Here is a 13,594-nt window from a genome sequence, read left to right as displayed (position 1 = left end):
TCATAAAATTAAAGCAAAGAGAAAAGGGAAAGTTACCATCGTTTCACGCAAAACAACTATGATGAAATGGAAAGCCATCCCGCAAATAATAAAACATATTAAACTAGAAAATAGGTAAAGAAAGCCATTGACGGCAATGAGAAACGAACAATTAATAATTAAACTAGACACAAAAGGTATTACTGATCCAAGCGTCAGAACCACCCACGCTCATACAGAGACCAAGGGGTTAGGTCGATGAATAAAGGGACGTATAAGAACGTCAACGCACAGCACATAACAAAATAAACAACCGCTTTCGAGCTCAGACAATATGAACCAGAAAGGGGTCCATCTTAAAGAGACGGGGTGTCTCCAACACCAAAACACACAGAAACAGACCAATCGCGTTGTTAGCTTGTATGCATACCACGCCTATTTAGTGGACATGAATTATACAGAACACGCGATAAAATAATACAACATGAGCTCAAGAAGAATGTTAATGAAGCGACATGAGTAAAAGGTCTCGGAAGGCACACAGCTAACAATCACATACACACACACATGAATCCGTGTCACCTTCTGTTCTCTAAACAAACATACTGGATCGGTAAAGGAAAATACCGAAAGAAGCGTGTCAAATCAAAGTTAACACACAAATATATTAGAAACACATGTAATGAGGGAAACCTTTCTAACCCAACCATGGTAAGCACAGAACTAAGCAATAATAAAACCAAGAGGAGATTAAAGAAAAATAAAAAACCTCAATTACATAAGCAATTAACATTCTCGACAGGCCGTGATACACTGACTGGCAGTGACAATGCAACACCAAGGAGGAGTGGTTCGAAAGGGATGAAAGTTGGGGAAAAAACAGAGACGGCACGGATGAATAATTGATGTTTATTTCAAACCGATATGCAGGTTACACAATGCGCACGGCATCGACTCAGTAGGATGTAGGACCACCGCGAGCGGCGATGCACGCAGAAACACGTCGAGGTACAGAGTCAATAAGAGTGCGGATGGTGTCCTGAGGGATGGTTCTCCATTCTCTGTCAATCATTTGCCACAGTTGGTCGTCCGTACGAGGCTGGGGCAGAGTTTGCAAACGGCGTCCAATGAGATCCCACACGTGTTCGATTGGTGAGAGATCCGGAGAGTACGCTGGCCACGGAAGCATCTGTACACCTCGTAGAGCCTGTTGGGAGATGCGAGCAGTGTGTGGGCGGGCATTATCCTGCTGAAACAGAGCATTGAGCAGCCCCTGAAGGTACGGGAGTGCCACCGGCCGCAGCACATGCTGCACGTAGCGGTGGGCTTTAACGTGCCTTGAATACGCACTAGAGGTGACGTGGAATCATACGCAATAGCGCCCCAAACCATGATGCCGCGTTGTCTAGCGGTAGGGCGCTCCACAGTTACTGCCGGATTTGACCCTTCTCCACGCCGACGCCACACTCGTCTGCGGTGACTATCACTGACAGAACAGAAGCGTGACTCATCGGAGAACACGACGTTCCGCCATTCCCTCATCCAAGTCGCTCTAGCCCGGCACCATGCCAGGCGTGCACGTCTATGCTGTTGAGTCAATGGTAGTCTTCTGAGCGGACGCCGGGAGTGCAGGCCTCCTTCAACCAATCGACGGGAAATTGTTCTGGTCGATATTGGAACAGCCAGAGTGTCTTGCACATGCTGAAGAATGGCGGTTGACGTGGCGTGCGGGGCTGCCACCGCTTGGCTGACGCGTGCTGACGTCACTCTGGCTGCGCCTGGATCCCTCGCACGTGCCACATGTCCCTGCGCCAACCATCTTCGCCACAGGCGCTGCACCGTGGACACATCCCTATGGGTATCGGCTGCGATTTGACGAAGCGACCAACCTGCCCTTCTCAGCCCGATCACCATACCCCTCGTAAAGTCGTCTGTCTGCTGGAAATGCCTCCGTTGACGGCGGCCTGGCATTCTTAGCTATACACGTGTCCTGTGGCACACGACAACACGTTCTACAATGACTGTCGCTGAGAAATCACGGTACGAAGTGGGCCATTCGCCAACGCCGTGTCCCATTTATCGTTCGCTACGTGCGCAGCACAGCGGCGCATTTCACATCATGAGAATACCTCAGTGACGTCAGTCTACCCTGAAATTGGCATAAAGTTCTGACCACTCCTTCTTGGTGTTGCATTTGCTCTGTCAGTCAGTGTATATAGAAAGACGTCTTGAAACTGTTAAAATATATTTTAAATGCCACAAAGACGACTTGGAAATCCAATCCTTCCATCTTCTCAAGTCAAAAACTTCCCACACAACCAACCAGAAAGATAACCCAACAAGACCGGTGTAGAAAAGAAATGCTTTGAACTATGCTAACGCGCGAGATGCCATCTACCGGAATAAGGAAAGATTACGTAGTGCTAACAACACATGATGGGAAAGATTAACAGTTCGCAATAGATACAAGAGTTCGCTAGGAACGTGAAGAGTTCAGAAAAGGCAAACGTACACGCACGCACATTAATGGTGTCCCGACATAAACAATCAACACTGCCCCACTCCAGTACTGGAAAGGAGGGGAGAGAGTAAAGGGATAGTGTTGAAGGCCACTCCAGTACTGAAAAGGAGTGGAAGGGAGTGAACAGGTAGTGCTGAATACACAGTGTATGTATTCCGGCGTTATACTGTAACATTGTAATAAGATGGCTCCTATCCTATCACAGGTGAATCGAGGCCGTATTATTGGCATGTGGGAGGCTCACATGGTCCCCCAAGCAATAGCACAAGCAATACCATGCAGTCTTTAGACAGTTTGGAGATGGATAGAAATATGGCTAGAACGAGGTGAAGAAGGATTGGTAGACCCGATATAACGCAGCTACAAAATATTCCTAACTAGTATAAAATACTTTTCGGTTAAAAACCTCCTTTACCTCTTAATACTGTAATTAACAGAGTAGGCAGTTTTTAATCTTTTTTTAATGTTAAAATGCTATTTGTTCGGGGCGTCGACCAACAAAGTTCTTTTGCCCTTACTTGTACAATATATGAACCTGTATGTAATTGGAATTGCGGAAGTGTTGAGTGTTGAATGTGAGGAACGTTAAGGACGACACTAACACGCAGTCCCCAGGCCAGGGATATAATCACTTAGAATTAAAACCCCCTGACCCGGCCGGGAATCGAACCCGGGGCGGCCGGACGAGTAGGAAACCTAATGCTGTACTTCAATACATCCGCCACTGTGCCCATTTCGATCACAACGAAGTCTTGTAGCGGGCTGTCTGCATGCAGTCCATGCAGCAATGCGTTAAGCGAGAAGGTGAGTCATCGTGCCTTCGACACTACCCCTTCACTCCCTTTCCCCATGTTTTGTACTGGATTGGCCTTCAACACTACCCCTTCAATCTCTCCCCTTCTTTTCAGTACTGGAGTGGGGCAGTGTTGATTGTTTATGTCGGGACACCATTAATGTGCACGTCTGTACCATATCAAGTCTGCTACGCAATGTGCACGGGAAGTGGGGATTAGCAGTACAAGTGTCGAATGAATTTTGAAAACAGCTGTGTGGAAAGTGTACATCCCATGATTACTGCATGTGCTTAACGAGGACTATCCCGATCGTCGAATCCAATTTTACGAATGGTATCAGCGAATGTTAACCCCAGATGAACAATTACTGACGAAGTTAGTGTGGTCTGATGAAGCCCGGATTAAACTTTATGGAACAGTGAATCGACATAACTGTGTCTACTGGGTTCCGGAAAAATCCGCATGTTCATGTGGACAAGGCGGTCAATCTACCAAGGGTTAATGTTTGGTGTGGACTGTCGTCGAAGGGCTTACTAGGACCCTTTCTGTTTGATGGTACTGTTACTGGAGCATTGTGTTGTTGGAAATGTTACGCACATTAATTTACCAGCTGTACGTGAGCTTTATGGAGCCGATGATGAAGTCTTCTACCAACAGGACGGGGCACCACAACCCTACCATGTAGCAGTACGAGATTTCCTGAATGACAATCTGCCGGGACAATGGATTGGATGACGAGGGTCCATTTAGTTCCCCCACGGTCGCCAGATCTTACCCCTATGGACTTTGACTTGTGGGGAACTGTGAAAAATCAAGTCTATCGACGTAAGCCAATCACGCTTGAGGCCCTTCGCCAGGAGATTACAGCGGCATGTGCAGAGATCCCAATTCAAATACTGACGGACGTAGTTGCAGTGACCGCTCGCCGTTCTGCTATGTGGCTGGCAGCCAACAGTGAACATTTTGAACATCTCATGTAACCATATGTTTAGCTGAAAACAGTACTACATCTGTAATCAAAATTTAAATGTAAAAAACACACAGTACATAGTTTTTGTTCCATAAAGGGTGTATACATTTTTCTGGCGGACCTTGTATATGTATGTGTGTGTGACATACGATGCAAACGTTTATTTATAAGGTGGTAATTTGATGCTTTTTTGTCGATTGTTGAGGTGTTGTGTTGATTACTGAAGTTTAAAATTGATAAAATATTAATTACTAGCGAGGTGCTGTTGTGTGGCACATCTATTCACCGGTTCTTTGTTGCTCTTTGCATATAAAATCAAATGAGGTACCGGTAAGCTAGAACGAAGTCAATAGAGAATGAGTCAGCCAGGTCACAATATTACCTCACCCGTGTCGCTCAGTATCAATCCCCTTATGTACAGTACGTCGGTAATATGTTCGGTGTGATCATAGCGACATCAGTAGAGCGGACTCCTGATGTTCACCGAAACGTTTGATCATCCTACCGTAGAGAATTTCAGCTCTTTAATTTGCATGTTAAATCAACACTTCTACAGATTACCACAGGGATACCCTTCATAGCCTTCCTCTATATCATTCACATTTCGAAGTTATCACACATGTCTATTTCAGATGAGAAGCAAGCAAGCAAGTTTGTAGTTTTTCATCACTGTTGATATTGTGATCAAAGCCTCCTCATTTACGTGGAATCGAGCCAAAAGTGCGTGACTTTTATCAATCCAAAATACCCACGTGTCGCGATTCAAATCACGCCGTCGGGCTGAGTAGCTCAGATGATAGAGCGCTGGCCTTCCGAGCTTAAGTTGGCAGGTTCTATCCTGCTTAGTCCGGTGTTATTTGAAGGTGCTGAAATGCGTCAGCTTCATGGATTTGCTGGCATGTAAAAGAACTCCTGCGGGGCGGAATTGCGGCACCTCAGCGTCTCCGGAAACCGTAAAAGTAGTTAGTGAGACGTAAAATCAATACAAGTATCCTTTATTATTATTATTATTATTATTATTATTATTATTATTATTATTATTATTATTAATTATTTTACCGGGAGGTACGCCTCTACGCCGCGCATTTAAATCTTGCGCCAATAAAATCTCCTCTACAGGAGAAGCACTGAATTTGAAACTAGACCTACTTAAACTTTTACTCAGAAGATGTCACCACCTTAATTTTGTGATTGTGAAGTTTCTAGTACTGTATGAAATTCTACGTGTTTTGTTTATCATTTATCAAGAAGTTTGGCCTTTCTGCAACAGATGTCACTACAAAAAATATGATCATGCACCCTGGTGAGAAGTGAAGGAACTTTATTTGAAGAAATTTTGCATTCATAAGTTTATTCTTTACTAAATTATGTTCATTCATTTTTGGGTTGGCAATATTGATCTTTTCTTTCCGCCAGTTTTGAATTCAGCCAATCACTAATTTTTCTAATTAATTTTCGGCATATCACGGGCTTCTTCTTCGATTTGGTGCGTAACTTTACGTTAGCCAATAAAAAGTCTCGAACTTTCCCCGAGGGTTTATAAAATGCGGATTTTCACGGCTCTTGGCCATTTGATCAACATCTAACTTAGTGTGTGTGTCAAGCAGGAGGCGGGAGGTGCCTATTTCTTCAGGCCACAGGTCTTCAGCGAGGTAATGGCCGTTTAACATCTTTATTTCTTGCTAACTCCGAAGTTTAACCCGAGGGATAGGTCCGAACATTTAATATGTAACCTACTTCTCTAAAATGTAAGTTCTGCCGGCTAATGTGAAAATTTCCTAAAATCTGTAACTGTAATTCGGGGATAGAGAGTGATTTACCCTCTCCAGCTCCCCTTCATATTGGTTTGAGATGACTACGTTTTGTAACTGGTTTTCTTCCTTTCCGCAATGTCTTAAATTATTCTTATACGAGTAACCTCCATAGTTTGGGAATAGCCCCTGTGCCTTCGGCCTAGTGCCCTTTAGGTTTTAAGAAGTCACATCGAGGAGTGCAAGCATTCGCCTCCTTTCATTTTGTGTTCGGACCATTTATTTAACTGTTATTTCTTTTACACGAAGGCCCTGTAGGTTGGGCACAAGATATCCCTGGATCATTGTTGTAAGTTGTCCCTTGATGGCAACTAATTGTAAGGTTCTGATATTGCCTTGAATGTGCTTGAAAAAACTGAGAGCGTGTCAGCTCTTTTCTAGTGTTGTAAAAGTGCCTCTAGGAGGCTTGATATTAAAAATTGGGAGCAAGTGCTCCATGCATTGAGGGGTGTTCTGTCCTTGCATAAAATGGTGATCTTTGTAAAGCTAAGTGTGTAACACAGGAATTGTTAAGTGAGGACTTGAAGCCCAAGTTCTGTTTATACCATCAATCTTGTCTTTACTAGACTTGTTTTTGCTACCGGTACCTGTGACATTGTTATTTGTTGGTTTTGTTTTAAAAGAGAAAAAAGTATAACCTTTGTTACAGTTTTAAATTAATTTTGATTTTGTAGTTAGACCCATTCACCCTGACACCTGCTTTAACCTCTTTCTGCTCCACGGGTATCCCCGTAACAATTATTATTATTATTATTATTATTATTATTATTATTATTATTATTATTATTATTATTATTATTATTATTATTATTATTATTATTATTATTATTATTATGTATAAGTAGTATAATAATTAGTATTATGGTGGGGGAAGAGACGGCAGGGCCATAGGTCTGGGCAAATAATTCACCACATAAAGGAAAAAAAAAAATTTATATCTTTTCTTCCTTCTCTTTTGATTCTCTTTGCTTCAGCAAAACCACGGTAACAGCGGTGAGTGATCGATCACTTTTAATAACAACTGATAACTAGGTAAGTAACTTAACAAGCTGAGTGCTCTCAGAGCTTCATTACTAACAAGCACACAATCAATTTTCGAGGCCTACGAGCCTTTACATAATAGTATACACTCTACTGACACTCGCCACCCTTTTTATTTCTCAGCGAAGCCGACGATAATACACACATATAAACGGGAAGAATCTGCAAATAATCAGGAGATAGGTTCATGCTACAATGCAGGCAATGAATAAGTTATATTACGAAATACAATCAGAAAGAAAATTTAGAAAATAGGCTAATACAAAGAAACCACCCAAGCAATCCCTTGACGTTACATAAGAATAAAACCTAATGGGACACGAGGCCCAGATAAACAGAAGATAACCCCATACTGCCTTGTGACTAGAAGGAAATAAAATGAACAGCCGAAAAGTGAAAGTTACGGATACATTTTGGAAATCCTAGTCTAAGAAACCAGAATAGAGGAAAAGAAAACGTGGGTCCACACTCTCTGTTTGAAGGAGCTAGAAAAGCTACATGGTACAGAAATAAATTATCTTAGTAAAGTCCCTACATTAAAAAACGAAGCAGGTACGGCATAACCCTCAAATTAACATTCTAGTACACGGGAAAATAAGTATCTCCGTTAGCCACTGATGGTTTATAAAGTCAGATGGTCTACGCTGAAGAAGCCTACCTCACTTGTTGCCCAGCACTCTAGCTGTCTTAAGCAAGGCTGCTGATCGCACGGTCAATATAATTATTAGCAGGTAACTGGCCGTCCCTTTTATAATGGCAGACTGGGATACGATTCCTTGAATAAGGATTAGTAGGACCAAGCCTTAAAAGCCACCAAGGGCGAGAAAGTGCCAACAAAATGAGTACTCAATTTAGATGATTTTATGAATTGTGTACCTATATAATCGCCGAGGGAATGGCTTAATTTCCACTTCTCAGCCGTCATTGAAATCCTATTACAATGTCTGGTAAATGTATATAGATAATGACTTCATTCTATTATTTTCCGTACAAAAATTCTACAATTTATGTCATCCTCACCTGACTTCCAGCTACCTGTACTCTCATCACCGCTCCCTAGTCTACCTTGAATGTACCTCCCTACAACACTTCTAAACAAACTCCCTGTACGTACACATGCGGTTCAAGTTAAGGCCGTCTGAACTAAAATCCCTATCTCCTACCTACCCACGCATTATGATCTACAAATCTCAAACTATATATCCTACATATCCACTCCATAGTCTCATTTAAATCCACGATCACCCTCCATTCAGTATCATTCATACACAGTATCTCACTGATAACAATATCCACTCCCTTAAAATTCTCCCGCGCTGCCATAAACAGGTCGCACACGTCCCCAAATATATTAGTACCTATTCCTATTCCTATTCCTGCTTTCCTTACGTTGTTGGTACCAATGTGAGCAACAAGAACCATACCCTCCCTCCTCCGTTCCTCACCATCTGTCTTAATCTAATTCCTCGATAAAATTCTACCCATATCTATTAATATTGCCAGTAGATTTCTCGAAATTTATTGAAGTAGTGTAATGATTACGTCTTCCTTGAAAGATAGGATAATGCCGGGCTGAGTGGCTCAGACGGTTAAGGCGCTGGCCTTATAACCCCCAACTTGGCAGGTTCGATCCTGGCTCAGTCCGGTGGTGTTTGAAGGAGCTCAAATACGACAGCCCCGTGTCGGTAGATTTACTGGCACGTAAAAGAACTCCTGCGGGACTAAATTCCGGCACCTCGGCGTCTCCGAAGACCTTAAAAAGTAGTTAGTGGGACGTAAAACAAATAACATTATTATTATTATTATTATTATTATTATTATTATTATTATTATTATTATTATTATTATTATTATTATTATAGGATATTCGTGCAGCACAATCTTTTAATTGTATCCAAATTCATCTTGATCAAATCACGATTATTACATTATTATTATTATTATTATTATTATTATTATTATTATTATTATTATTATTATTATTACATAACCTATATAACGAATGTGTATTATGTAATTACTGTAACTGTGAAGTACTAGGTCACTGAAGTGAAGGAATAATACAGTTCACTTTACGCGAAGTGGGCTTTTTCTGTAGCAGCAGAAAATTGCTGGCAACTAACAGGTGATTCAGTATCAGACCAAAAGAAATATTTAGCTCCGTAAAAATAAGTTTTCTGAATTCACTTTGTACACCGTCCGTATTTTCTGAAGATCTTGTTTTTTCAATATTCATTCAGCTTAATTAAATATTGATTATTGGTGGTACTATGCTGAGGGTACATATTTTATTTTTTGTAGCTTCTATTGTGTTATTATTTTAACACATGGTTTATTCTTATTATGCAGGGTGGGAAAAATATTAGTGTTCCCAAAAATCTCTTCAGTATACAAATTTGGGAACAATCGGACAGTTTTATCAAGGACAAATTATGTTTCTGCGAACATTCAGAGAGGTGTAGTGCAGGACATCTTGTCGGCTACATTTCACCTGGTCACTTGTTACATCGCCGTAACGATTTATTGGAGATGAGATGCTTCACGAAAAGCTACTGAACGTCGTTAATGATGATACGTGTGTAACGTCACTTCAATTCTGTTGATAATTAAGAAACGCCAACTCCGAGTAAATCTACCGGCTCGTATTATTAAATACCAGTCAAATGAGCCGAGAATTGCTCCTGCAAGCTTACAGTAATTAAAAGGCAAGTTTGTCAATGCGGAGTGTCTTTGTTCAGGACGGAATATCGTTGTCGTGACCCCACCTCATCATGGACGCTAATTTCTTCGGAACAAAATTATTCAAATTTCCGACGAACAGTGTGTTTAAATCTTCCCTCTCTTGCTTCCTCGTCTTCGAACGTATTATAGTAGGTTTGTAGTGCGTTACAATCTATATACGCATAAGGCACAATCACCCACAACTCTCCTTAACTAGCATGGTGTTCACTTATTCTGACACTACTATTCGTAAGTCCTGCTGTGTGGTTCGTGGTGTGAGGGGTTTAATAGCCGAGTAGCATAGTCATTGGGTTCACATAAAAGCTGCCACGGTTCGAATCCCAGCCGACACATTTGCGATATTTGAAATGAAAGGTCATATATCTGCGGTACAGAACACTCGTAAAAGTACAGGTCCTGTGGATCTGATCGTGATATCACCAAAACAAAACAAACAAAAAACAAACCTCATATCACTAGAGTGCTGAAGGACCTTGACCTACCAAGCTGCTCAGCCCGAACGCCTGCAGATTACAGGGTGATGCATGGTCAGTGCGATAAATCCTGTCGGCCGTTATTTTTGGTTTTTTAGACCGGAGTCGCCATCTCACTGTCAGATAGCTCTATCAGTTGCAATCTCGTAGGCTTAGTAGACCAGGAACCAACCCTCAGGTCCAGATAAAAATCTCTGACGTGGAAGGGAATTGAACCCGGTGTCTCCGGGTGAGAGGCAGGCGCTCTCCCGCTAGGCTGCGAACCGGCCGTGATATCACCTTCTTCTTAATTTTCAGTCCGAAGAATGGTTGGCATAAATTCTTTTCATCCACTCCCATCTGTTAATCTCTTGATTTTCTCAAATAAACCTGCTCCTACATCTTCTCTTTTCCATCCTGCTCCAGCACCACATACCAAACGTCTCCAGACGTTTCTTATCGCATGCACCAACAGTCCACGTTTCTGAGCCATGCAAGGCCACACTCCAGATATAGCAGTTTATAAATCTCCTGTTAGTCTCCACATTTGGATTCTTTGATGTAAGCAGCACCCTTTTCCTATAATAGGCGATATTTGCCTGTGCGATTCTGCTTTTTATGTGTGGCTGATTTTTTCTGTTTGAAGTGATTTTACTGCCTAAGTACGTACAGGTATTTACTTGTCAGCGCTAAATAATTAATTCTACGTCGACTGCAATATGTTGGCGGTTGTATACTATAATTCCAGTCTTGTTTGTATTAATTTTCATGTTTGAATTCTCTTTCAACATCTTGTTCATTCTTGCTAATGTTTTGTTTTTAATTTCTGTCCATTCTCCTCAGTGACAGCTATGTTATCAGCAAACGTTATCATTTTGTCTTCCACTCCATTGATTTTCATTCCCTCCATATTAACGTGATATCATCAGTCACGTAAAATTACAAGCTTGCTTTGCTCTTGATTTTGATGCATCGTAGATATAATGTATCACCCAGTACGGAATCGTTGATTTCTTTTTTTGCCTCATGAGACATTGTTGTGAGCATCCCATATATCAGCATTAAAAGTCACAAACACGTTCTCAAAACAGAAATGTTTTGAATGTCTCATTGATCCTATAATATCTCCCCGAAGTGTCGTAAGAAAAATGCATTAGGATATCTTTACGGCTCTGTGTGAATTTTGCTTCTCTGTTGGAACGGCGGAGAAAGTTTAGGCTGACTTCCGCGTCACACTTCAGAGAAATCAATATTACCGCGGGGAAGATACGGAAGTCTACCATTCCATTCGGAGCGTGAAATTGGATGTATTCACTTAATAGCAAACCCCACATTCACGCATAACCAACGTTCACGTTGTTCTCACTACTACTACTACTACTACTACTATTTTACTTTGACGAAAATGTGAGCTCGTACGTCAAGAAACACATGGATTTGATTCCCCGTCAGGAAGACGAGAAATTCAGTAAAATCACTACTTCTGAAGACTCGAAACCTCTTATTCAGATTTTACTTTGGGGAATATTATTCCTAGTATTGTACGTTTGTGTAAGTTGATGGTAAGGCTAAAATAAATATGTAACACTACTTAATAAAGGCAAGTTTTCGATAACAGGGATACAGATACGGAGCTATAATAATAATAATAATAACAGTAATAATAATAATAATAATAATAATAATAATAATAATAATAATCGCTGAGGAACAAAAGGGCTGCAAACGGTTAAGAAAAGGCTGTAAATAACAATTAATAATTGATAGTATAGGCCTAATCATGGAACAAGCATGCCATATCAACCGAAATTTGCACACTTGTTTCATAGATTACAGAAAGGCATTCGACTCAGTGCCACATTCCTGGCTTGTTGAGGTCCTTAGAGTATATAAAGTTGATCCTAAAATAGTGACATTTCTAGCAACTACCATGCAGACTTGGAAAACTACTATTAACCTCCGCAACGGAGAAGAATGTGTGGTAACTGACCTCATTCCAATTAAAAGAGGCATTTTCCAAGGGGATTCCCTCCGTCCGCTATGGTTTTGTCTTCCTCTGAACCCACTGTCAGACTTACTGAGTTCAACAACATATGGATTCACTATCAAAAATAAGCAAAGAACAATCTACAAAATTTCACATCTGCTGTATATGGATGATCTGAAACTGTATGCTGCATCACAAAGACAACTTGAACACCTTGTCTCAATTACCCACACTTTCTCCACAGACATCTGCATGAAATTTGGACTTGATAAATGTGCTACTCAGACAATTAGGAGGGGCTCTTTCTCGGCACAGGGCATCCACTCTGAAGCAACAGATATCTCACCACTGACAACAAATGAAACATATCGATATCTTGGACATAACCAATCAGCCAGGATTCAACACAAGGACACAAAACAGGCATTGAGACTGACATATATTGAACGAGTAAGACGAATCGTACGTTTTAAGCTCACAGGAAAAAGCATTGTTGAGGCCATCAACACGTTTGCTATACCCGTTCTCACATACTCATTTGGAGTTATAAAGTGGACTACAACTGAGTTGAAGGATCTTCAAACGAAATTGAATGTGTTACTGACAAAACACAACATGCATCATCCAAAATCAGCCTCAGAAAGACTGACTCTGCCTGCTTCTGATGGTGTCGTGGACTAATAGACCTTGAGAAATTACACAATGAACAAATTACATCACTAAAGTGCTATTTCAAACATAAATCAGAAACCTCGGCCCTACATAGTGCACTTCACTTCACAGATTCCTCTCTACAAATGAGGAAAAGATCGTTCTATGGAAAAAGAAACATCTTCATGGGCGGTATCCAAATGAGTTAAATCAGCCATATATCGACAAACAAGCGTCGCATGAGTGGCTGACACATTCGGATATATACCCAGAAACAGAGGGCCTCATGTTCGCCATACAAGATCAAGTCATTGCCACAAGGAACTACAGAAAGCATATACTACATGATCCGTCTGTCTATTCAGATCTGTGCCGACGATGTAATACATCTCCAGAAACCATCCAGCACATAACCTCAGGTTGTCAATTAATGGCAAACACAGACTACAAGTACAGACATGACCAAATTGCAAAAATCATTCACCAGAAATTAGCCCGACAAAGTAACCTAATCCATTGTACCACAGCATATTGGAAGTACAAACCCCAATCGGTCTTGGAAAGTGAAAATTACAAAATTTACTGGGATAGAAGTATCATCACAGATAAAACTATTACCTGCAATAGACCAGACATCACTTCTGTA

The 13,594-nt window shown here is 41.1% G+C and overlaps 1 protein-coding gene across 3 annotated transcripts in view; it reads left to right on the top strand.

Annotated features, from left to right (window-relative positions):
* The window catches only part of LOC136880312 (uncharacterized), a 1,092,102-nt gene that overhangs the window by 828,890 nt on the left and 249,618 nt on the right, over positions 1–13,594 (top strand). The gene's annotated exons all lie outside the window — the stretch shown is intronic.

This window comes from Anabrus simplex, chromosome 1 (assembly GCF_040414725.1).
Source record: "Anabrus simplex isolate iqAnaSimp1 chromosome 1, ASM4041472v1, whole genome shotgun sequence".
Lineage (NCBI taxonomy): Eukaryota > Metazoa > Arthropoda > Insecta > Orthoptera > Tettigoniidae > Anabrus > Anabrus simplex.
The sequence above is the reverse complement of the archived record's forward strand: the minus strand, read 5'-3'. Positions and strand labels throughout refer to the sequence as shown.